Raw genomic sequence first — 22,996 nt, 5'->3', positions numbered from 1 at the left:
GAGAAAAGAGAACACTTCTACACTGCTGGTGGGATTGCAAACTAATACGTTCCTTTTGGAAATACATCTGGAGAACACGTAAAGAACTAAAAATAGACCTGCCATTTGATCCTATATTTCCTCTGGTATATATCCAGAAGACCTATATATTTCTGGTATATATCCAGAAGACCAAAAATCACACTACAATAAAGATATTTGTATCAGAATGTTCACTGCAGCCCTATTCACAATTGCTAGGTCATGGAAGAAGTTCAAGAGCCCATTGATCCACAAATGGATCAATAAATTGTGGTATACGTACAACATGGAATATTATGCAGCCATTAAGAAAGATGGAGACTTTACCTCCTTCATGTTTACATGGATGGAAGTGGAAAATATTCTTCTTAGCAAAGTATCCCAAGAATGGAAGAAAAAGTATCCAATGTACTCAGCCCTACTGTGACACTAATTTATAGCTTTCATAGGAAAGCTATATCCCAATTTTAGCCCAGGAATATGGGGAGAAGGAGGGGAGTAAAAGCGGGAGGGTGATTAGTGGGATCACGCTTATGGTTCATCCTATAAGAGTAGATGTGAATCTCTCTAAAGGTAGAATATAAATGTCTTAACACAATAACTAAGAAAAAGACATGAAGGCTATGTTAACTAGTTGGATGAAAGTACTTCAAATTGTATACAGAAACACTACACTGTACCCCATAATAGTATTAATGTACACTGCTATGATTTAATTAAAAAACAAAAAAAAGAATTCCACAGTAGATTTTGATGCTACGTTTGGGCACCTCTGACAAACAGTTGCCACTAATTCTACCAAGAGTGACCTTAGCCTGCATAACACTAGTTTGCAAAATAAAAATCAGTCCCCTGACTGTGAAATTCACAAGACTGCTGATTAATTCATCTGAATATGATTAAACTTCTTTTCTCCACCCTGAGCTTGCAGACTGCAAGAACTGAAATGTCTGCTGCAACATTTATTATTAATGCTCTTGCTTTCCAAAACCTGTCCCTTTGACCTCTGTTTATTCTGGCTTGTCTGTTATATGAGTTTATAGTTACTTATTATTATGTGCAATTACATCATGCTGAGTGTGAGGACACCCCACAAGCTGTTAGCTATATTAACTTAATAATAGATTTCAGGGTGTGATTTCCAATTAATTTCATTTTCCATATGCACATGCAGCTCCACGGGAAGCCAAAATTATAGAGTAGCCATATGGTGCCTCATAAGTAACAATTAAAACTAATTTTCTATTCTTTGACACTAAAAAAAAAAATCATACGGTCTAAATGCCACAAAGAAAATTGAAATTTTCACAGCATCTGTAGCTCTCTAGAAAGAAGATGCCCCACTCTCCACATTTGTGGTATGAATATTCTTGCCTCTGGCTTGGCTGTGGACTGTGGTCCCACCTGGCTTTTAGTACATCTGATTCCTCACCGTTACCGATCTGGTGTAATGTCTTACAGCAGCTATGAGAAAGTGCTGGGGTTTCTATTTCATATCAGTGAGCTGAGTTGAAAAGAATAGTTTGTTTCCTTCAGAAAGGATGATTTCTAGTAACAGAACTTTCCTACTGACCCATTTCCAAAAAGCAATGTCTGAAACACCAGGGCAATCTGTGCAAGGCAAGAAGAAAAATAAGTAGCCCCACTAAAAGCAGGTGATGTTTCTGGAGGTCTAGATGTAGTTGCTTTAAGCTGGGGAGGGATTACTCTCTCTACAAACTCAGGGGAAGGATTACTCTCTCTGCAAACTCAGGCCATTGTGTTAACTAGAAGGATGATCTGTGCACATGTATTATAGGGTAAAATTTCATCAAATCCCAAGGGTTCTCTTTGGGCAGATTTATCAGCTGGAAGGTTTAAAAATAAAATCAAACACACGGAAACACTGTTCAAGATAAGAAGCGTGACAGAAAATAAAAATCCTTGATTTATTTGTCTTTTACAATTCTTGAGTCTAAATCTGTCAAGTATTTATGTGGGAACAAATAATATCACAATGTAGGTCTACTCTAGAGAATACCTTAACTGCTTGGCTGAAAACATGACTAAATCTCCATTATTTCATATTTTAGGATGGATCCATTCTAAGGCCAATATGCATGGGCAAGAGGGGCAGAAAAAACTATGAAGGGAGGCCTAAGAGGCCACAGGTGTCTTCAGATTCCAGTATGAATGAGAAAACCATCTGCAAGTCTTTTTGTTATAAAAAATAATTATCATAGGTACAATTCTGAGACATCAACATCAAAACTTTCAGCAATAAAAATTACAATGGCATACAAGTTTTTTATGACACTGAACACTGCATATTGCTATAAGGTATTATGTAAATGTACACATGTCCCATTATATATCTGTCCAAACCCAAAAATGTACAATACCAAGAGTAAACCTAGTGTGAACTATGTGATCTTATGTATCAATGGAAGTTCACAGATTGAAACAAATGCACCATTCTCCTGGAGCATGCTGATAATGGGGTGACCAGGCATATGTAGGGATAGGAGATACATGGGAACTCTGTCCCTTCCTTTTATTTCCCTGTGAACTTAAAACTGCTCTTAAAAAATGAAATATTTTTTAAAAAGTGTGTGTTTCTATGTGTGTGTAAACATATACCACAAGAGAAAGTAAAACTGAATTCACATTTAGAGTTGAACTGCCCCTTCTCAAAATTCAAATTGTTGAGGTTCTAATAGAGAATAAGTCAGAATGTGATCCTATTTGGTCATTGATGATGTAGGTCATGATGATGAGGTTATTAGGATGGGCCTTAATCCAATATGAGACAGTGTCTTTATGAAAAGGAGAAATGTGGACACAGACACACCTCAAGAAAAGTCATGTGAAAAGGAAGAAGGCACAGATCAGGGCAATGCTTCTACATGCCAAGGAAGGTCAAAGATTGCCAAAAAACTACCAGAAGTTTGAAAAGAGGCATGGAACAGATTCTTCCTCATGGCCCTCAGGAAGGACCAACCATACCAACACTCCGATCTGGGACTTCCAGTCTTCAGAACCATGAGAGAATAAATGCCCAGTGTTCATGGTACTTGGGTATGGCAGCTATAGGAAACAAGTCCAGTCCATGTGGCACAAGTAAAGAACATGAGATGTGGGTTCAAGGCCTGACTTCACCATTCACTGGTTCGGGAAAGAGACTTCTCTAAGCTGGATTTTGTCTCCTGAACAACCAGTAAGGTGATCAAGCATTACAGTGAGGGCTCAATTAGATAAAGCAAGTAAAGCCTAAGGAACAGGTATCGGCGTGCAGGTAAGTGTGCAATGCCCACACGGCTCTCCCCACCACACCCTAACCCCAAGCCTTTGGGAGCACAGGAAACCTTGGGTGATTTTCTAGAGCTTCCTCCTAGGAACTCCGGCATACACACATCATCACACGAGGTCTCCCCTTTCATATCCCAGAAATGGCAAACTCTCCTCATCCTTAAAGTTATAAATCACTATAGCAGGGGAGTTTCTGCCTGGCCTCAAGATGTCTTAGGTGGCAGCAATCAATCAAAACAGACAAACTCCCCTCCCTGCCCTATCCCCCCGACTCACACTCCCAAAGTTAATACAGAAACAGCACAACAAACACAAACTAAGCAGGTTGTATGCTTTGCTTGTCTACAGTGTTAGGTTTGTGACACGACCAGATGCTTAGACAACATAAAAAATCCTCTTTGATAGCTAACATTTTCTTTTGCAATGACAAAATAATCTTCATAATCATGTAGTATATTAGGTTTATCTTATTCCCAGGACTACTTGTTCTTTGTTGTTGTTGTTGTTGTTTTTGAGACAGAGTCTCAGTTTTATCACCTTCTATAGACTGCAGTGACATCATAGCTCACAGCAACCTCAAACTCTTGGGCTCAAGAGATTCTCTTGCCTCAACCTCCCAACTAGCTGGGACTACAGGCACCCTTCACAGTGCTATTTTCAGAGATGGGGGTCTTGCTCTGGCTTAGGCTGGTCTTAAACCTGTGAGCTCAAGGCAATCCACCTGCCTCAACCTCCCAGAGTGTTAGGATCACAGGTGTGAGCCACTGCACCTGGCCCTTACTTGCATTTTGTTTTAGTAACTCCTACAAACTTCACTGAGCCAAAGTATTGTAATAATCACTGTGCTACTTTTTTTGTAGTAAAGGGTTAATGGCCACTAAACACTATAGTTATATAAACCCATGCTGGTAGGCACTTATGTACTCCAAGAAAGTGAAGTGGATTTTCTCATGTCATTTGCTTTCCTGCATTCATTTTCAACTAAACATTGCCAACATTAAGATGACATTATTTGTGGCATTTCATGCTAAGTAAATATAAAAAGTCCCTAAACATTATAAAAAACAATACTCTCTTGTCTGGCAAAACAATAACACAAAGCTTAGCAACTGCAGCAACCTATCTACTTTGCTAAAGAACCATTCAAACAAAAATTAGCTAGAAAAGTAAAAGAATATCTCCAAATGCAGTGCAAATAAATATTTGGAAAAACAAATGTTTGGTCAAGCAAGTCCCCTCTCAACATCCAATTAATCATTCCCCCTTGGCTTCTCCTTTTTCCGCATGCTATGCCCCTCCCCTCCATGAAAATGCCTAAAGAAATTCTTGGAAAGTTTTCACTTTTCCACGACGCCTATTTGAATAGGTGAAATTGAATGGTTCTGATTATTAGCATGAGTATCCTAGGTTTCTGTACTCCTGTCACTATTTGTTTACAATTATAGACAAGCACAGACGTGACACATACTTATGGGAAGAGCCCTTACAAATAAATCTAGTGGTTGCTAGGTTGCATTACAGTAGAGAGTTTTTTAAATATATTATTTGAAAATATTTCTCCCCTACTCATGGGTCGGTCATCCATGAGGTCTTCAGATCAGAGGCTTGGCCAGTCCAACAGCCAGTTCCCACCGAGGTTTCAATCCCTCTTGCCACCCTGACCCTCTCCTTTTGCATTTTTGCCCCTAGAACGGGAACAGGTCAGTGAGAGGATGAGGAGCAACTGCAGATATTCAAAGCCATCACCTGGCTCATCATGCCATCTCCCACAAGGTAGGCCAGTAGAGCATGAGAATTTTCACTGTAAACCCTTCCTTAAGTGATCTTCAGTCGTGGTGATATTCTATCATGCTTGCCCATTCAATGCACCTTAAGAGCCAAGTTCCCAAATTACATTCTTTCTGGCAACATATTCCCCAAACTTTATGTAATAAAAGTGCATTTTGGCGGTTAATGGTCAAGAGCCAGGCAGCTCACATAAACTTTTTCAACATCAGTTTCTTCTTCCATGAGCAAAAGCCAATTTCTGTCACCTTGCTGAAAAACTAAAATAACTTGATTTTTATACACTGCCTATGGTTAAGTGCTCAGGAAGCAGTGATTCCTATTATTACTGCTATTAATATTGTTATCATTATTAAGGCTAAAATGTCTTACAGATCTTAGTGAAATATAAGTATGTACATAAAGATGAAAAGTATATATATTTTAATACTATAATCTCTAAAATGCATAACTATATAATCTATACTTTGTGATTATATGTTTACTATAACATTATATGTTGATTATATGTTTACTATAACTTAAGAATTATAATGTATATAATATTGAGTGACTGACTGACTGACTGATTTAGAGACAGGGTCTTGCTATGTTGGCAGGCTAGAGTGTGGTGGCCTCCTTGTAGCTCACTATACCCTCAAACACTTGGGTTCAAGCCATCCTCCAGCCTTAGCCTCTGAAAGTACTAGGGATTCAGGCATGAGCCACCACACCCAGACTTAGTTATTATTTTTAATTGATATATTTTTATTATAGTTTATTAATAATACATAATACGCATACTGAATTTGCTAAATTTATTCTCTGAAAATTTCCCAAAGCCACAAAAAAGAAATGACTAAAAATACCTTGGGTTCTCTAAAGCCAGAGAGAGAAATCATTGCTTTAAAGAATCATTTTTTCAGAACTGTAATTGCTAGGAACAATGAAGAATAGTATGGGATCCTAAGGAGATCCCGGGCTTTGTACTGATTGGGAAGAAGCCCCTCCATCTGTTAAATGCTCTATTGTTCCTCAGTCCCTGGGTATCAGGTCCTCAGCCAGCTCAAGATAAAAACTAAGAACAGTGGGGGAAGTGAAACCAGCTACAATGTTTAAGTAAACATAATGCATCCATAAACTGGAATTCTGTGAACGGTATGAAAAGAATGAAGACATTCTCTATACACTGATCTCTAAGGTACACATATTGTTCAGCAAAAAAAACGGCAAGGAACAGAACACAATGTACAGTGTGCATTTTAAGCTGATCAGGACTCATCAAAATTCTTAAAGGGCCTACATTTGAACTGTTAGCAGACACTGGAAAAGAAGAAAAGTATTAGGTGTCCCTAAATATCTCCTTTGCCAATTAATTAACATTGGTGAAGAAATAAATGTGGGAGAGAATAAAGAGAAAAAAAATTTCAAAGATTATAATGCTTCCTTCTTGAAAAATGAAGTGTATCTGCAATAGCAATGTAATTTGAGTAATCTAACTCACTCTTTTCTTTGGTAAACAGAGTAGGCTGCCAGCATCAGAAGTAAACAGTCTCCGTGCTTTGGACAGCTTCCCCTTGGAAACATCTCCAAAGCACTGGATCCCAGCTCACACACTTTATTGAGCTGACTTACAGGGCTTGTTAGCATTTTTTCCTTTTGTGCTAGTACTCACTTCAATCTTTATTTCATATTTATTTTGATTGTCAGCAACCTGAAAAGTAGTCCAAAATAAGAAATGAAATATGCTAATATAGCATACTACATTAGTGAAACAGGGTAGAAACCATATGCTATAATTTTAATCCCTATATTCATCATAATGGGCAACAGTTACTAAATGAAATCCTCTCCTATGGATACTATGCATCCCTGCCTTAATCTTCTATACTTTTCCATTTTTTTATTTCTATTTTTTGAGAAAGAGTCACACTCTGTTGCTGTAGGTAGAGTGCTGTGGTGTCATAGCTCACTGTAACCTCAAACTCCTAGGCTCAAGAAATCCTCTTGCCGCAACCTCCCAAGTAGCTGGGACTACAGGAGCCTATCACAATGCCTGGCTGTCCGGCTATTTTTTTTTTTTTCTATTTTTAGTAGAGCTGGGGGTCTTGCTGTTGCTCAGGCTGGTCTCAAACTCCTAAGCTCAAGCAATCCACCCATCTCGGTCTCCCAGAGTGCTAGGATTACAGATGTGAGCCACTGCTCCTCACCTCCCCCACCTCATCTGTACTTTAGAATCTATACAGAATCCTTAGATCTTGAAATCCTCGCATTGCAGTAGAAAGGTATCATAAGTTTTTTAAAAAGTAATGGACATAAGGATATCCTGCCCATTTGGACTCTTACAGCAACATTTTTCCTTTTTAGTCAAAATAAAATATGCCTTGTATTCTAATACTATTTCTATTCCTTCCACTTTTTTGGTATCTCTTCTTTTCTTCTTTTTTTTTTAAACAATAAAATATATATTAGGTTTTCAAACTGCGGTGCGTAACTCTGCTACCTAACAGAATCAATCAAATCTTACCACAAGTAGAATTTTGGCATAAATACATTTATACCCTGGTAGGTGTGGGGAAAATGAAAGCAAATAAAACCAATAAGGTCCTAGACTCTATTGGGGGATACATATGTCTACTGGGGGAAAGTCACCCCAGAAATAATTCTGTAAAACCATTTGACTTAGTCATACTCTATATAGCTCCTGATTTATGAAGAGTTAGTAATAATTCTACTGAATACAATGTAGTTTTTTCTTTTTTCTGGGGACGATCCCTGTGAAAACCAGTTATTTTGTGATTTTAGACTTACCCCAACTGTGTAATCCAATAACAGCTATTAAAATACAATATGCCATACTTAAAAAAAAAGCAACACATCTCACTGGTCACTGAACACTGACTACAGGTAAATACTCTTGATAATCCGTCAGTATGAGAACAGTCACTGCCCCTGAGAAGCCTTCCTGACTCTCTGGGTAAAGTCTATAACCTCCCTCCTTCCCACAAAAATCCACATTTCCACCATTAGATTTATCACAATATACTAGTTATCTGTCACCCTCTTCAAGCTGTGAGCTCCTCAAGCGTAGGAACCATGTCTCATTTATGATTTACCACCAGCACCCTCCCCCCCAGTACCTGGCACCCTGCAGCCTCTCTCCACATGGTTCTGCTGAATGCATGTGTGACAAAGGATGGACTGAACGTTACAGGGCAGCCGTCACTCAAAATACTCCAAGGTTTCCTGCTTAAATTGGAAATGGTCCATTTCCAATTTAAGCAGGGAAAATTCTGGTCCATCTCAGCTGCCTACCATATCTAAAAATCATTCCTTCCTCTTCTTTGATTTACTGAGATGTACTTTACTCTAGAATTTATCAGAGAGAGCACAGCAAAGTGAAAGGAATCACACAGCTGTCCACTTAAGATTCTGCATTCAAGGATAAGCACTTGCAGTAAGATACTCAGGCATCTGGCAACTGATGAGCCTTTTGATGAACTTTTCGGTTCTCTGAACATAGTGAACATTCTAATTTGTCTTTGACCTTATGAAATTATCTCTTTACTTCTCAGGTTTTAAATTGAGAGTAAGGAAATCAATCCAAAAATATTACAGGAGGAAAATTGTTAAATAAGTTAAATTTGCCAAATAATAAACTTTGATATAATCATTGCAATGACATTTGAGAAATATTTAACATTGAAAAATTCTCAGATGCCATATTAATGTAAAAGGTAGCATACAACTGTATTCAATCTCAATTTTATGAAATAAAAATACATGAAAATAGTCACATACACGTTTGCATGCAGAAAAATACTTGCAACTTAAAGAGTTCCAACTCATTCGACTGTGATAGTTAATATAGACATTCTAAAAATAATATATGCTTTTTTCCTAAGCAAAAAATTTATTTTCTCAACAGATTTTATGGTAGATTTAGCAAAGTAACAATTCTTCTACTATCTTCCAGTGATGGACTTTTTTTTTTCTTTTTGCAGTTTTTTTTTTGGCCAGGGCTGGGTTTGAACCCTCCACCTATGGTATATGGGTCTGGCGCCCTACTCCTTTGAGCCACAGGTGCCATCCAACTTTTGTTTTTTGAATTACATTTTATTCATTAGAAACACATATCCAGAAGATGAGCCACTATGTTTCTTTCTATCACGAATAAAATAAACCTTCAAAGATATAATTAGCTAGGATATTAAAGATTAATAATTACCTTTATAATTATGGATTTCTGCTGTTTTTATACATCATAAATGTAATATGTTTAACATTCTTTAGAAGGGGGAATATTTTAAAATATTTGTAAAAATAAGGTGACTATATTTTAATACAGCAGAACTATACTTCCAATATCTAATTTATTTCATTTGGAAAATGGCAAAAGTCCACCAGAGAAACAGAGCCTAATTAAAATGTCAGACTTTGCCCTGTTTAGACTATCAGTTTTGTCTTTTGATCCTTGTTGTGCTTAAAGAACCCGAAACTTATTTTTGTCCTAGTTAACCAAAGAGGAGGGACAATTTTTTAGTAAAAGACTCTTCATTCCCTAGCATAAATTCTCTTCTTTATTTATGTACAAAGAAATTCATGTTTTTGTTCTTGTGAAATATTTTCAAAACCAAAGCTCTGAAAAGTTAATTGAATTGTACTTAACTCTGAAAAGAGAAAGAGGGAAAAGAAAAGAAGATGACAATCCTATCAGCTGCCTCAGCAAAGGATAAAGATACGTGTTCATCAGTTCTCTCAAGAACAGTTGCACAAATTAAACTCCACCAAATGTAAAAGCAAGGACACCATGGAGACCTGTCTGCAATGACTTTTGTTGTGTGTGAGAGCCCAGGACAGCCAAAGAACTGGTGTTAAATTTAAGAAAAATTCATTGTTGGGCATAAATGTGCTAAAGAAAAGGGTATTCATATTACACAAAAGGCAACAGAATAAGGAGAATCCAAAATGATCCAGCAAACAAAACAGAGTGAGGGGCATGGTTTGGGGCCACATGGCAAGACCCCGCTGGCTATGACTCTGAAGGGAAAGCATCAAATAGATTTCAAAGTAGCAAAGTAAGGAAAGGACGAAAAATAAATAAAAGACTAAAAAGTAATATGATTCTTTGATCTTATGTAAGCCTGAGATTTCACAGTATCATAGAAAGAGATAAATGAGAGAGAAAATATGAGAAAATGAATGCCTTCCACCCTGGTCTTAGGGAAAATTTAAGTGTCTTCCTTTTAAAAGAAAAGCACAAGTATTTTTCTGAACACAAACTTTGAATCATTAAAATCATCTCGCCTCATTTTTCCTAGAGCAGCAAGCTTTTAAAAAAATTAAATACTGGGGGCAGCACCTGTGGCTCAAAGGAGTAGGGCACTGGTCCCATATGCCAGAGGTGGTGGGTTCAAACCCAGCCTTGGCCAAAAAGAAAAAAAAAAAAAAGTTAAAAAATAAAAATAATTAAAAAAATAAATAGTAAGTAGTAGTAAGAACAAATTACAAATTTAGAGCTATCTATGAAATAATTCCTAAAACAGAGCTGAAATTATTATAGTTAAGACCATATTAGAAACATGTTTAGAAAAAGATGATCAGATTGTTGAGCTTTTCAATTATGATCCAGTTCTACCCTCCCTGGAATCCTGAAAGTCTCAAGTTTACCAAAGCAAATATATTAACTCTCTCATTTTGTGATTCATTAACTCAATAATTTCTTACAAGATACAAGCCAGCAAAATATCTCAAAACATCCCTGAGGATATTCCAGACTAAAACTGCTAAATTCTTAGAACATAATCTTTATGGCACTCATGGAATTTAATATTTAGTAGTTTGTTACAATTATCTGTGTAGATACATATCTCCCCATCTAGAAAGACTGATCAAGCAGAATTTATTATTTCCCTTTCTAATCATTTCTACTCTCTCCAGGAGCCTTAGAGGTGAAGCTACCACTCAGAGCCTGCTTCGGGCTGCAGCTGATGCCCAAGCCAGCCCAGAAAACTGGACTTTGGTCTTAGTGGGCCTAGAAGACAGCACATCACAGAAACAAAGAGGATTTGGAATTCGTCCTGCTAGACTTTGGATTTGCTTGGAATCTATGATCTTTTTCTTCCTTCCTATTTCTTCTTTTACATCTGAGTACATCTATCCCAGGCCTGCCCACTTTTTTTGGAAGCAGATAAAGTTCACAGCCGGAGGGGAATTATGCCTCAGGGTATTATTATACCTAGAGTTTCACCCATGGCTAATGTAGCTGAGATTTTGCACCACAGTTGGTGCTAGAACGGATTAAGATTTTGGAAGCTGTTTGGAACTCAGTGAGTGTATGGTATTTTGCATGCCAGAGGGATATGAACTTAGGGAAGCTGGAAGATAGTATGCTATGGGCTGAACTGCATACCTCCCAGACTCATATACTGAAACCTCAAACCCCAGTACCTCAGCATGTAACCATAGTCAGAATGTTTAAAAAGGTGTTGAGTTACAGTCAGCCCATTAGGGAGGGACCTAACCCAGTATGACTGATGTCCTTACACGAAGAGGAAGTGACACCAGGGACACAGGTGCACAGAAGAAAGGCTGGAAGAGGACACGGCACGAAGGGAACCACAGTGAGAAAGAAGTCAAGTAGAAAGGCCTCGGAATGAAACCAACACCTTGATCTTGGACATCTAGCTTTCAGAAGCCTGTAGCATTTTGTTATAGCAGCTCTGGCTGACTAATATACCTGCCACTTACACTACCCCTGAATTGCCACTGGCTAAGGGAATATCCGCGACACTTCACTGCAAATACTCATTTGCTCCTTTCCTCCAGGATCGTGTAGAAAGGTACTTGGTCTTGCCCAAAGAATACTCTGGCTTTCACTCTAAACTTCTGGGAAGTAACCTGATGAAAATGGCTTTGTTTAGGGCAAAAACTACTACGGTGGGGTCAACTATACCTAACAATCTCAATTTTGGGGCTAGGTACACCCAGAACAACCAACCATGTGATGATAGGTGAGGGCTTTGGGTACCAGAGGTTGAGATCAACCACACACAGAAGCAACCCATCACTCCACCATGCCTGCATGGTGGAGCACCAAGAAAAACCCCGATACTGAGAGTGGGACGAGCTTCCCTGGCTGGTAATACTCTGATGTGTCAACACACACCAATGCCAGAAGGGCAATGTACTGTGACTCTGCAGGGAAAAGATCTTCATGCAGACTCCCAAGCTCTGCCCCATCTATGTGTCATCCTACTTTATATATAGCAAGATAGAAAAAATAAGTTCTAATATTCCATAGCCAACTAGGGTGACTACAGTTAGCAACAATGTATCGTATATTGCAAAGCAGCTAGAAAAGAGGACCTGAGATGTTACCAACCAACAGATAAAAATGATAAATACTCAAGGTGATGGATACCTCATATGCCCTGAGACTCGATCACTGCAGTCTCTGCATAAAAAAAAACACTCACAGGTACCCGATAAATATGTAGAATATTATGTATCAATAAGAGAAAAAAAACTTGGTTTACAGCTATACTTTGAACAAAGAAAAATACACCCTTCCAGTTTTAATGAATGATGAGACACAGAATGTAAGACCAGGTTAGATTCTTCCCAGGAGAAAGCTGTTCTTCATCTTACACACCACAAACTCCAGGTAAAAATAGCCAGGAATACAACAAATGCCGTACTTAGAGGAAAAGAATTAATGCTTCTCCCTTAAAACAGAAGACAGGTAAGGAAGTATTCTCTTACCAATTTTGCTTAACATAGTACTGGGGGTTCAAGCCAGCGAAAGCAGGCAAGGTGGAGAAAGAAAAGACACTCAGACTGGGGGGTTCAAAAAAAGTAAACTTATCTGTTTGCAGACTATGTAATCCTGTATGTAGAAAATGTTAAGGAACCAATTTTAAAAACTATTAACATGAATAAATAAGAAAAGCAAGGACACAGGAAGATCAAAGATACATAAATCAATTATATTTCTCTATACATGTAAGAAATTAAGAATCTCCAAATGAAATTATATGAGCATAATTCCATTCATAATGGCATGAAAAATAATAAAATACTTAGAGATAAATTTAACAAAAGAAATGAAAGATTTACACACTTAAAAACTACAACATATTGTTGGTAGAAACGGAAGAAGATCTAGATAAACCAACATTTCATGTCCATAAACTGGAAGTCTCATTACGGTTAAGATGGCAAATTCCTAAAATTAACCAACAGCAGGAACACCAACTTTAATCAAAATTCCAGCATGTTTATCTACAAAAATTGATAAACAGATCCTACAATGTTTAGGGGAATGCAAAATACCCAGAACTACTGAGATGATCTTGAAAAAGGAGAAGAAAGCTGGAAGACTTTCCACTTCCTAATTTCAAAACTTATAAAGTTAACAGTTACTATGTTAGTGTGGTACTAACTTACATTAGATTTGATTGCTGCCATAACAAATTTCCACAAATTTAGCAACTAAACCCAGATGTATCATCTTAGACTTCTAAAGGTCAGTTTTGGAAGGGCTGTGCTCCTTTCTGGAGGCTTGAGGGAGAATCTGTGTCCTAATTCATGTAGGTGACTAACAGAATTCAGTTCCTGGGAGTGTAGTACTAAGATCCCTGTTTCCCTGCTAACTCAATTGAGGGTTGTTCCATAGCTGAGGCCACCCACATCCCTGGACTGGTGCCCCTCCCCCCATCTTCCACTCTCAAAGCCAGCAACCAACCAGTGCAAAATCCCCTTCCATGCCTTCTTATCTCTCATCTCTGACTTAGTATGGAAAGCTGCTCCAGTAGTCTGTTCAAAAAATGGTGCTGGAAGAATTGCAAAAAGTTTAACTTAGATTCTTACCTCACACCATACACAAAAATGGATCCCAAATAGCTCACAAACTGAAGAGGTAAAATAGAAACTTTGAGAAGAAAATGTAGGAGAAAATCTTTAAGACCTGAATTAGGTAAAAAATATTTTCTTAGATAAGACATCAAAAGTCCAAGAAAGGAAAAATTGCTAAGTTGGACTATGATACAATTCGGAACTTTTACACTTCAAATAGCACCATCAGAAAAATGAAATGACAAGCAACAAAGTGGGATAAAATATTTGCAAAATACATATCCAATAAAAGACATGTCTTTAGTGCAGGAGACCAAGCACCAGGCTTGTAGAAGCCGCCATCGGTTCTTGTGGGAGGCACTGGGAGGGAGACAATCTAGCTAGCATGGACATGTTTTGTAGCTTGGAGACAAGCCCTCAAGCAACTGCGTGTGTTAATGAGATAACATCAGTAGCTCCTTAGCAAGCAGGTATTATACTTTGGACATTTGTGGTGCAATAGGCTGGGAGTTGGGGAAGGAACACTTAGTGGTCTTTTTTTTTTTTCCAGATAATTCAGAGACCTTTATTTTAAATATGTAAAAAGTAGTTCTCATTGTACAAGCTTAAAATGAAACAAATGTGTATGGGTGTACAAAGTGATATAAACTGTACCCAACCAAAAACTCACTGCTGACACAATCTATATATTACATTCAACATCTGTATGTTTACATGAAACTTACTGCAAAATAAAGAGAAAATAAACTCCCATTATTTCAGTGCAGTGCACATGTGATGTAGTTTAAAAACAAAGGCAATTTTTTTTAGTCAAAAAACCAGAAGCTTCCCAAATACCAATTCACTATTTTGTGCAAAAATACAGTTAAGACTAATTGTCAGGGTTCCATTTAGGTTTAATCAGTAAGATATATTTTTATGTTACTAAAATACAGCTAAAGTTTTAGATTTTAATTACCAAGATAGCAGCACTTCCAATTCACAACTGACCTCAAAATAGTAGTTGCTAATATATATTCATTTGAAGACATTTTTTAAAAGTCTTCAAAACTAAATATAATTCTAAAAGTATACATGCATTGCTGTTCATTCAATATACATTTATTTTAATATGGGTCCTAAAAGTTCAATTAACTAACCTGAATTCTGCATCTATTTCTTGTCTGCTAGGGTAAAGTCTTAAATATGACTATATCAAAAGCAGCTGAGGACCGTGAGGGGCAAGATGGCCGACAGGTACCAGTTTCCAACAGAAGCTCTCGTTCAGAGGGAAGGATAAAGTCCAAAAAACACCCACCAAAGTCGAAGACTGGGAGCCCAGCAAAGAGACAAGAGTGATACTGGCAGGACACCTCTGCTGAGGCAAGTGGCGACTCCTAGAAAGCAATCTACAGGTACATAATACAGCCCTAAGGAAAAGTGTCCGTCCCCTCCCCCAAGAAAGTTGTGCTTTTACTTTGTTTTCTCTTTAGCAGCTCCTCTGAGTCTCCTAAAGGCAACCAATAAACTGAGGACCTATTATCTCACACCACAAGTGAGAGCTACTGACAGTGGGGTCTACTCCCCTGGAGGGACCCTGCTGAGACCCCGAACACCATCTCCCAAGCAGAAAAGTGGAACTGGCATTCGCACTGCCATTTTGAAGTTCCAGTCCACCCTTCCCCCCTTGCCTGGAGAGTCAGTGAGAGGAGACCCAAGAGCAACGTCCCCCCCCCCCCGCAGGACCAAGCCCTATCCCAGTCATACACTGGGAGAACTGCTTGAACCACGCATGCTCAGGGCAGACTGATCCCACCAGCCAGCATGCCCTGCGCCTGGCTGCCTGCTGAGCTGCTGTCCCTGGTCCCTAGGGGCTTGCTACTGGTATGCACCCAGGACTGAATCCCGCCAGCCAGAGCGTCCCATGCCCAGCCACCTGCCCGGCTACTGTCCCCACTCCCTGGGGGCTTGCTGGGGGCTCCCTGGTGTCACGCATTGAGGACTGATCCACCCAGCCAGCGCATGCCCAGCACAGCTGACCATCGGTTGCTAGCCCCTACTCCTTGGGGGCTCCCTGGCAGCATGTATGGAGGACTGATCCAGCCAGCCAGCACATCCTCTGTGCGGCTGTCTGCAGGTTGCTCCCCTGCCCCCCAAGGACTCTGGCATTCCAGGCCCGGTCTGAGAACTGCGAGAGGACGGCCAGTTGAGAGGGAATGACCCTGGAGCGGTGTTAACCCAAGGCAAAGAGCAACAACTGCAGCAGGGGGAACAATAAGCCTTACACTCCTGAGGCTTTTCCAGGTAGACACACCCTGTCTCTCTAGACTATCAGAAGAAACCACTGGCAGAATGGCTTTAAGGACAGTCTTTGAAAGGTGTAAATTCAGCATGTGCCAGAATCAGCGGAAAATCTCTGGTAACCAGCACAACCAGAATAGATCAACCCCCTCTCCAGGAAGGATGGGGCAGATGCAATTGAAGATCCCTTCCATAAACAGATGGCTGTCAGAAATCGAGTTCAGAATCTGGATAGCGAATAAGATCAACAGAATGGAGGAAAGGAGGGAACTAGAATTTCAAATTATTCAAAAGCTGCCTCAAGAATTCAATGATTTCAGCTTGGCACCTGTAGCTCAACCGGCTAAGGCACCAGCCACGTACACCTAAGGTGGCGGGGTCGAATCCAGCCCGGACCCGCCAGGCAACAATGACGGCTGCAACCAAAAAATAGCCAGGCGTTGTAGCGGGCGCCTGTGGTCCCAGCTGCTTGGGAGGTGGAGGCAGGAGACTCACTTGAGCCCAGGAGTTGGAGGTTGCTGTGAGCTGTGATGCCACGGCACTCTGCCCAGGGGGACAGCTTGAGGCTCTGTCTCAAAAAAAAAAAAAAAGAATTTAATGATTTCAAAGATAAAATGACCAAAGACTATGACACACTGAAGCAAGAGGTCGCAGCCCTCAAAGATCTGAAAAGCATGGTTGAATCCCTTGGTCAGAGAATGGAGCAGGCAGAAGAAAGGATCTCTGACACTGAAGACAAAGATTTTGAATGTGCCAAAGCACGCAAAAATGAAGACAAATGGAGAGCAAAAACAGATCACTCGCTCAGAGAGCTCTGGGATAATTTGAAGAAAACTAGTATTTGCCTTATAGGAATACCTCCCTAAAGGTAACGAAGTAGCTTTACAAAACACTGAGGCTCTTCTTCATGAAATTACGAAAGAGAACTTTCCAGACATGTCAAGAGATTCTAAAATTCAGATAGCAGACAGTTTCAGAACCCCACCACAACTCAACCCAAACAAGACATCCCCCAGGCATATCATAATCAACTTCACTAAAGTTAACATGAAAAAGAAAATTCTGAAAGCAGCTAGACACAAGAAAACCTTAACCTACAAGGGGAAGAATATTAGAATGACTGCAGATCTCTCTGCTGAAACCTTTCAGGCTACAAGAGGGTAGTCATCAACCTTTAATCTCCTAAAACAAAATAACTTTCAATCCAGAATCCTGTATCCAGCTAAACTGAGTTTCATTTATGATGGAGAAATTAAATACTTTAATGACATTCACACGTTGAAGAAATTTGCCATAACTAAACCAGCCCTCCAAGATATTATCAGACCTATCCGCCATAATGATTAGAGCAATCATCCACCACATGAATAAACCCACTCAGAAAATTTTGATCAAATTCTAATCTCCACAGTGGCAAAAGGATTAAAGATGTCTACTAGACTTTCAAAAAACTCGATACTCAAAAGTATACCAGGCTTATCAATATTCTCAATCAATGTGAATGGCTTAAATTGCCCTCTAAAAAGACACAGGTTTGCCAACTGGATACAAAAACTCAGGACAGATATCTGCTGCATACAAGAATCTCACCTTACTTTGAAAGACAAGCATAGACTCATGGTGATGGGATGGTCATCTATATTCCAGGCAAATGGAAAGCAGAAAAAAGCAGGTGTTGCAATTTTATTTGCAGATACAATAGGCTTTCAACCAACAAAAGTAAGCAAGGATAAGGATGGTTCCTTTATATTTGTTGAGGGTAATACTCAATATGATGAGACTTCAATTATCAATATTTATGCACCCAACCAGAATGCACCTCAATTTATAAGAGACACTCTAACAGACATGAGCAACCTGATTACTCCCAGCTCCATCATAGTCAGAGATTTTAATACTCCTTTGGCAGGGCTGGATAGATTCTCCAACAAGAAGCTTAGCAAAGAAATTTTGGATTTAAACTTAACCATTTAGCATTTGGATTTAACAGACATCTACAGAACATTTCACCCTAATAAAACTGAGTACACATTTTATTCATCAGCCCACGGAACATACTCAAAAATTGACCACATCTTAGGTCACAAGTCTAACCTCAGCAAATTTAAAGGAATAGAAATTATTCCATGCATCTTCTCAGACCACCATGGAATAAAAGTTGAACTCAGTAACAACAGTAATCCTCAGACCCAAACAAAAATGTGGAAAATAAATAACCTTATGCTCAAAGATAGTTGGGTCAGACACGAGATCAAGAAGGAAATTACCAAATTTTTGGAACAAAACAATAATGAAGAGACGAGTTATCAGAACCTATGGGATACTGCAAAGGCAGTTCTAAGAGGGAAATTTATTGCACTGCAAGCCTTCCTCAAGAAAATGGAAAGAGAGGAAGTTAACAACTTAATGGGACACCTCAAGCAACTGGAAAAAGAAGAACAGTCCAATCCAAAACCCAGCAGAAGAAAAGAAATAACCAAAATTAGAGCAGAATTAAATGAAATTGAAAACAAAAGGATTATACAACAGATTAACAAATCAAAGAGTTGGTTTTTTGAAAAAGTCAATAAAATTGATAAACCTAACCAAGAAAAAAAAAGTTAAATCTCTAATTTCATCAATGAGAAATGGTAAAGATGAAACTATAACAGACCCCTCAGAAATTCAAAAAATCCTTCATGAATACTACAAGAAACTTTACTCTCAGAAATATGAAAATCTGAAGGCAATCAACCAATACTTGGAAGCATGCCTTCGTCTAAGAGTCAGAACCAAGTGGAAATGTTGAACAGGCCTATATCAAGCTCTGAAATAGCAGCAACTATACAAAATCTTCCTAAAAAGAAAAGCCCAAGACCAGATGGCTTCACATCAGAATTCTACCAAACTTTTAAAGAGGAACTAATACCTATACTACTTAACCTTTTCCAAAATACAGAAAAAGACTGAATACTACCCAACACATTCTATGAAGCAAACATCACCTTGATACCCAAACCAGGAAAAGACCCAACAAGAAAAGAAAATTACAGACCAATATCACTAATGAAGACGGATGAGAAAATATTCAACAAGATCCTAACCAACAGAATCCAGCAACACATCAAACAAATTCTACACCACGACCAAGCGAGTTTTATCCCAGGATCTCAAGGATGGTTCAATATACATAAATCTATAAATATAATTCACCAGACTAACAAATTAAAAAACAAAGACATATGATTCTCTCAATTGATGCAGAAAAAGCTTTTGAAAATATCCAGCATCCATTCATGATTAAAACACTTAAGAAAATAGACATAGAAGGGACTTTTCTCAAATTGATAGAGGCCATCTACAGCAAACCCACAGCCAATATTGTATTGAATGGAACTAAATTGAAATCATTTTCACTCAGATCAGGAACCAGGCAAGGTTGCCCATTGTCTCCATTGCTCTTTAACATTGTAATGGAAGTTTTAGCCATCGCAATTAGGGAAGAAAAGGCAATCAAGGATATTCACATAGGATCAGAAGAGATCAAATTTCACCTTTCGCAGATGACATGATTGTATACCTGGAAAATACCAGGGACTCTACAGCAAAACTCTTAGAAGTGATCAAGGAATACAGCAGCATCTCAGGTTACAAAATCAACACCCATAAGTCAGTAGCCTTTATATACATCAACAATAGTTAAGCTGAAAAAAATAGTCAAGAACTCTATTCCATTCACAGTAGTGTCAAAATACTTGGGAGTTTACCTAACAAAGGACGTGAAAGATCTCTATAAAGAGAACTATGAAACTCTGAGAAAAGAAATAGCTGAAAATATTAACAAATGGAAAAACATACCATGCTCATGGCTGGGAAGAATTAACATTGTTAAAATGTCTATACTACCTAATTCAATCCCAATTAAAGTTCCATTGTCATATTTTAAAAATCTCGAAAAAAATAATACTTCGTTTTATATGGAGTCAGAAAAAACCTTGAATAGCCAAGACATTACTCAGCAACAAAAACAAAGCAGGAGGAATCTTCCTACTAGACATCAGACTATACTATAAATTCATAGTGATCGAGACAGCATGGTACTAGCACAAAAACAGAGAGGTAGATGTATGGAACAGAATAGAGAACCAAGAGATGAACCCAGCTACTTATGCTATATGATCTTTGACAAGCCAATTAAAAACACTGAGTGGAGAAAAGATTCCCTATTTAACAAATGGTGCTGGATGAATTGGCTGGCGAACTGCAGAAGACTGAAATTGGATCCACACCTGTCACCACTAACTAAGATAGACTCTCACTGGATTAAAGATTTAAATTTAAGACATGAAACTATAAAAATACTAGAAGAAAGTATAGGGAAAACTCTTGAAGAAAGTAGCCTGGGCGAATATTTTATGAGGAAGACCCCCCTGGGCAATTGAAGCAATATCAAAAATACACTACTGGAACCTCCTCAAATTAAAAAGTTTCTGCACAGCCAAGGACACAGTAAGAAAAGCAAGTAGACAACCCTCAGAATGGGAAAAGATATTTCCTGGTTATGTATCCGACAAAAGTTTAATAACCTGAATCCACAGACAACTCAAATGTATTAGCAAGAAGAGAACAAGTGATCCCCTCTTAGGGTGGGCAAGGGACTTGAAGAGAAATTTCTCTGAAGAAGACAGATGCATGGCCTACAGATATATGAAAAAATGTTCACCATCCTTCATCATCAGAGAAATGCAAATCAAAACTACTTTGAGATATCATCTAACACCAGTAATATTAGTCCATATCACAAAATCACAGATGCTGGCATGGTTGTTGAGAAAAGGGAACATTTCTACACTGCTGGTAGGATTGCAAACTAATACATCCATTTTGGAAAGTCATCTGGAGAACACTTAGAGAACTAAAAATTGATCTGCCATTTGATCCTATAATTCTTCTGCTAGGTATATATCGAGAAGACCAAAAAAACACACTATAATACAGATATTTGTACCAGAATGTTTATTGCAGCCCAATTCTTAATTGCTAAGTCATGGAAGAAGCCCAAGTACCCATCTACCCATGAATGGATCAATAAATTGTGGTGTATGTACACCATGGAATACTATGCAGCCATTAAGAAAGATGGAGACTTTACCTCCATGTTTACATGGATAGAGCTGGAAAATATTCTTCTTAGCAAAGTATCTCAAGAATGGAAGAAAAAGTATCCAACGTACTCAACCCTATTATGAAACTAATTTTTAGCTATCATAAGAAAGCTATAACCCAATTTTAGCCCAAGAAGACGGGGAAAGGGGAGAGGGAGAGTAGGTTTGTGGGGAGGATGAGTGGAGGGAGGGTGATTGCTGGGATCATGACTATGATTTATCCTATAAGGGTACATGTGAGTCTTTCTAAACGTGGAATATAAATGTCTTAACACAACAACTATGAGAATGATATGAAGGCTATGTTGGCCAATTGGATCAAAGTATTTCAAATTGTATATGGTAATAACACACACTACCCCATGATAGTATTAATGTACACAACTATGATTTAATAAAATGAAAATAAACAAACAAACAAACAAAAAAGCAGTTCAGAATTTATTTCCTAAGATTAATCCCAAGTTATTGGGTAGCTTTTAAGCTATTTTATTGCTTATAAATATAAATTTTTAGATAGTCTATACAAGGGTGCCCTTATATGGAGATTATCTGGGGAGTTCCTTAAAAAATACATGGGCTCCACATCTTATCTAATGACCACAAATCCAGAATGTCTGAATTTTTGTTTTAAGTTCCCAGGTGATATTACTATGCAGTTTAGTGTGGGAAAACCTGACTTAAACTGTTAAACCTATGGTTCTCAACTTTTAAGGTACATCAGAATCACTGATTCTGTGGGAATCACTGTGGGAAACTTTAAAAATAAAGAAAAACAAACAAAAAATCCAGGTATGCTTCAGTAAATTTAGAGTAAGTTCAGAAACCAGCTTTTAAACAACTATTGCAGTTGGTCTAAAACCACTTTGAGAAACAACACTTGCCTTTCTCAGAGTGTAAATGAGTACATTCAGCAATTTACATGACCACTGTCCTGGAAGCCCGAATATATCACGCCTTGGGCAGTTTCAGCAAGTGTTTGAGGGCAACACCTAGCCTTTTCAAATAAAATATATTTAAATTCTTAAATATAAGGTCAAAGTAAGTGAATTGTGACATCATAATTCATTCATTAAAGAATGAAAATGCTCTTTTGAACAAACTATTTAAATCTTCTAGCTCTTACCACTCAAATCTAATGTTTTCTCTACCATTAACCTGATATGTGATCAGAGGTAGTGATTCCAGCTTGCCAAAAATGTAATACAAGTTATAAAAGATACATATTCTCATCATACACCTTCATAGGTTCTGTACAGCCCCTACGTAATAGGAGACCAGTTGGATATTGAACAATACTAAAACAGTGAATAATATGTTCTCGATTTTAAACAATGAAACTTCATACTATTTTCTTCACATAATTAAGTTCCTACATAAAACATCAGGAAAAAATTCTAGAAAACACTAAGGATCTTATGCTGTCTCTTTTGTGAAGCTATTTACTAATTTTCCCCATTCCTATCTTTAAGTGGGTAGTGGATACATATCATTCCACTTTATGAACTTTTTAAAAGCACAGAAGCTGTATCTCAGTGTGTGATGACTCTTGCTAAGTATTATAAATATATAAGCTCATTTGAGTGAGCTTATCAAACTTTAGGAATAGATGTAATCTATAATACTTTGAACCCAAAAGGTAC

The 22,996-nt window shown here is 38.1% G+C and overlaps 1 protein-coding gene across 2 annotated transcripts in view; it reads right to left on the bottom strand.

Annotated features, from left to right (window-relative positions):
• SUCLG2 (succinate-CoA ligase GDP-forming beta subunit) overlaps positions 1-22,996 on the bottom strand; it is a 342,595-nt gene that overhangs the window by 227,590 nt on the left and 92,009 nt on the right. The gene's annotated exons all lie outside the window — the stretch shown is intronic.

The sequence above is a fragment of the Otolemur garnettii genome, unplaced genomic scaffold (genome assembly GCF_000181295.1).
Source record: "Otolemur garnettii isolate 467f Iridium unplaced genomic scaffold, OtoGar3 scaffold00015, whole genome shotgun sequence".
In the NCBI taxonomy this organism is placed as follows: Eukaryota; Metazoa; Chordata; class Mammalia; order Primates; family Galagidae; genus Otolemur; species Otolemur garnettii.
The sequence above is the reverse complement of the archived record's forward strand: the minus strand, read 5'-3'. Positions and strand labels throughout refer to the sequence as shown.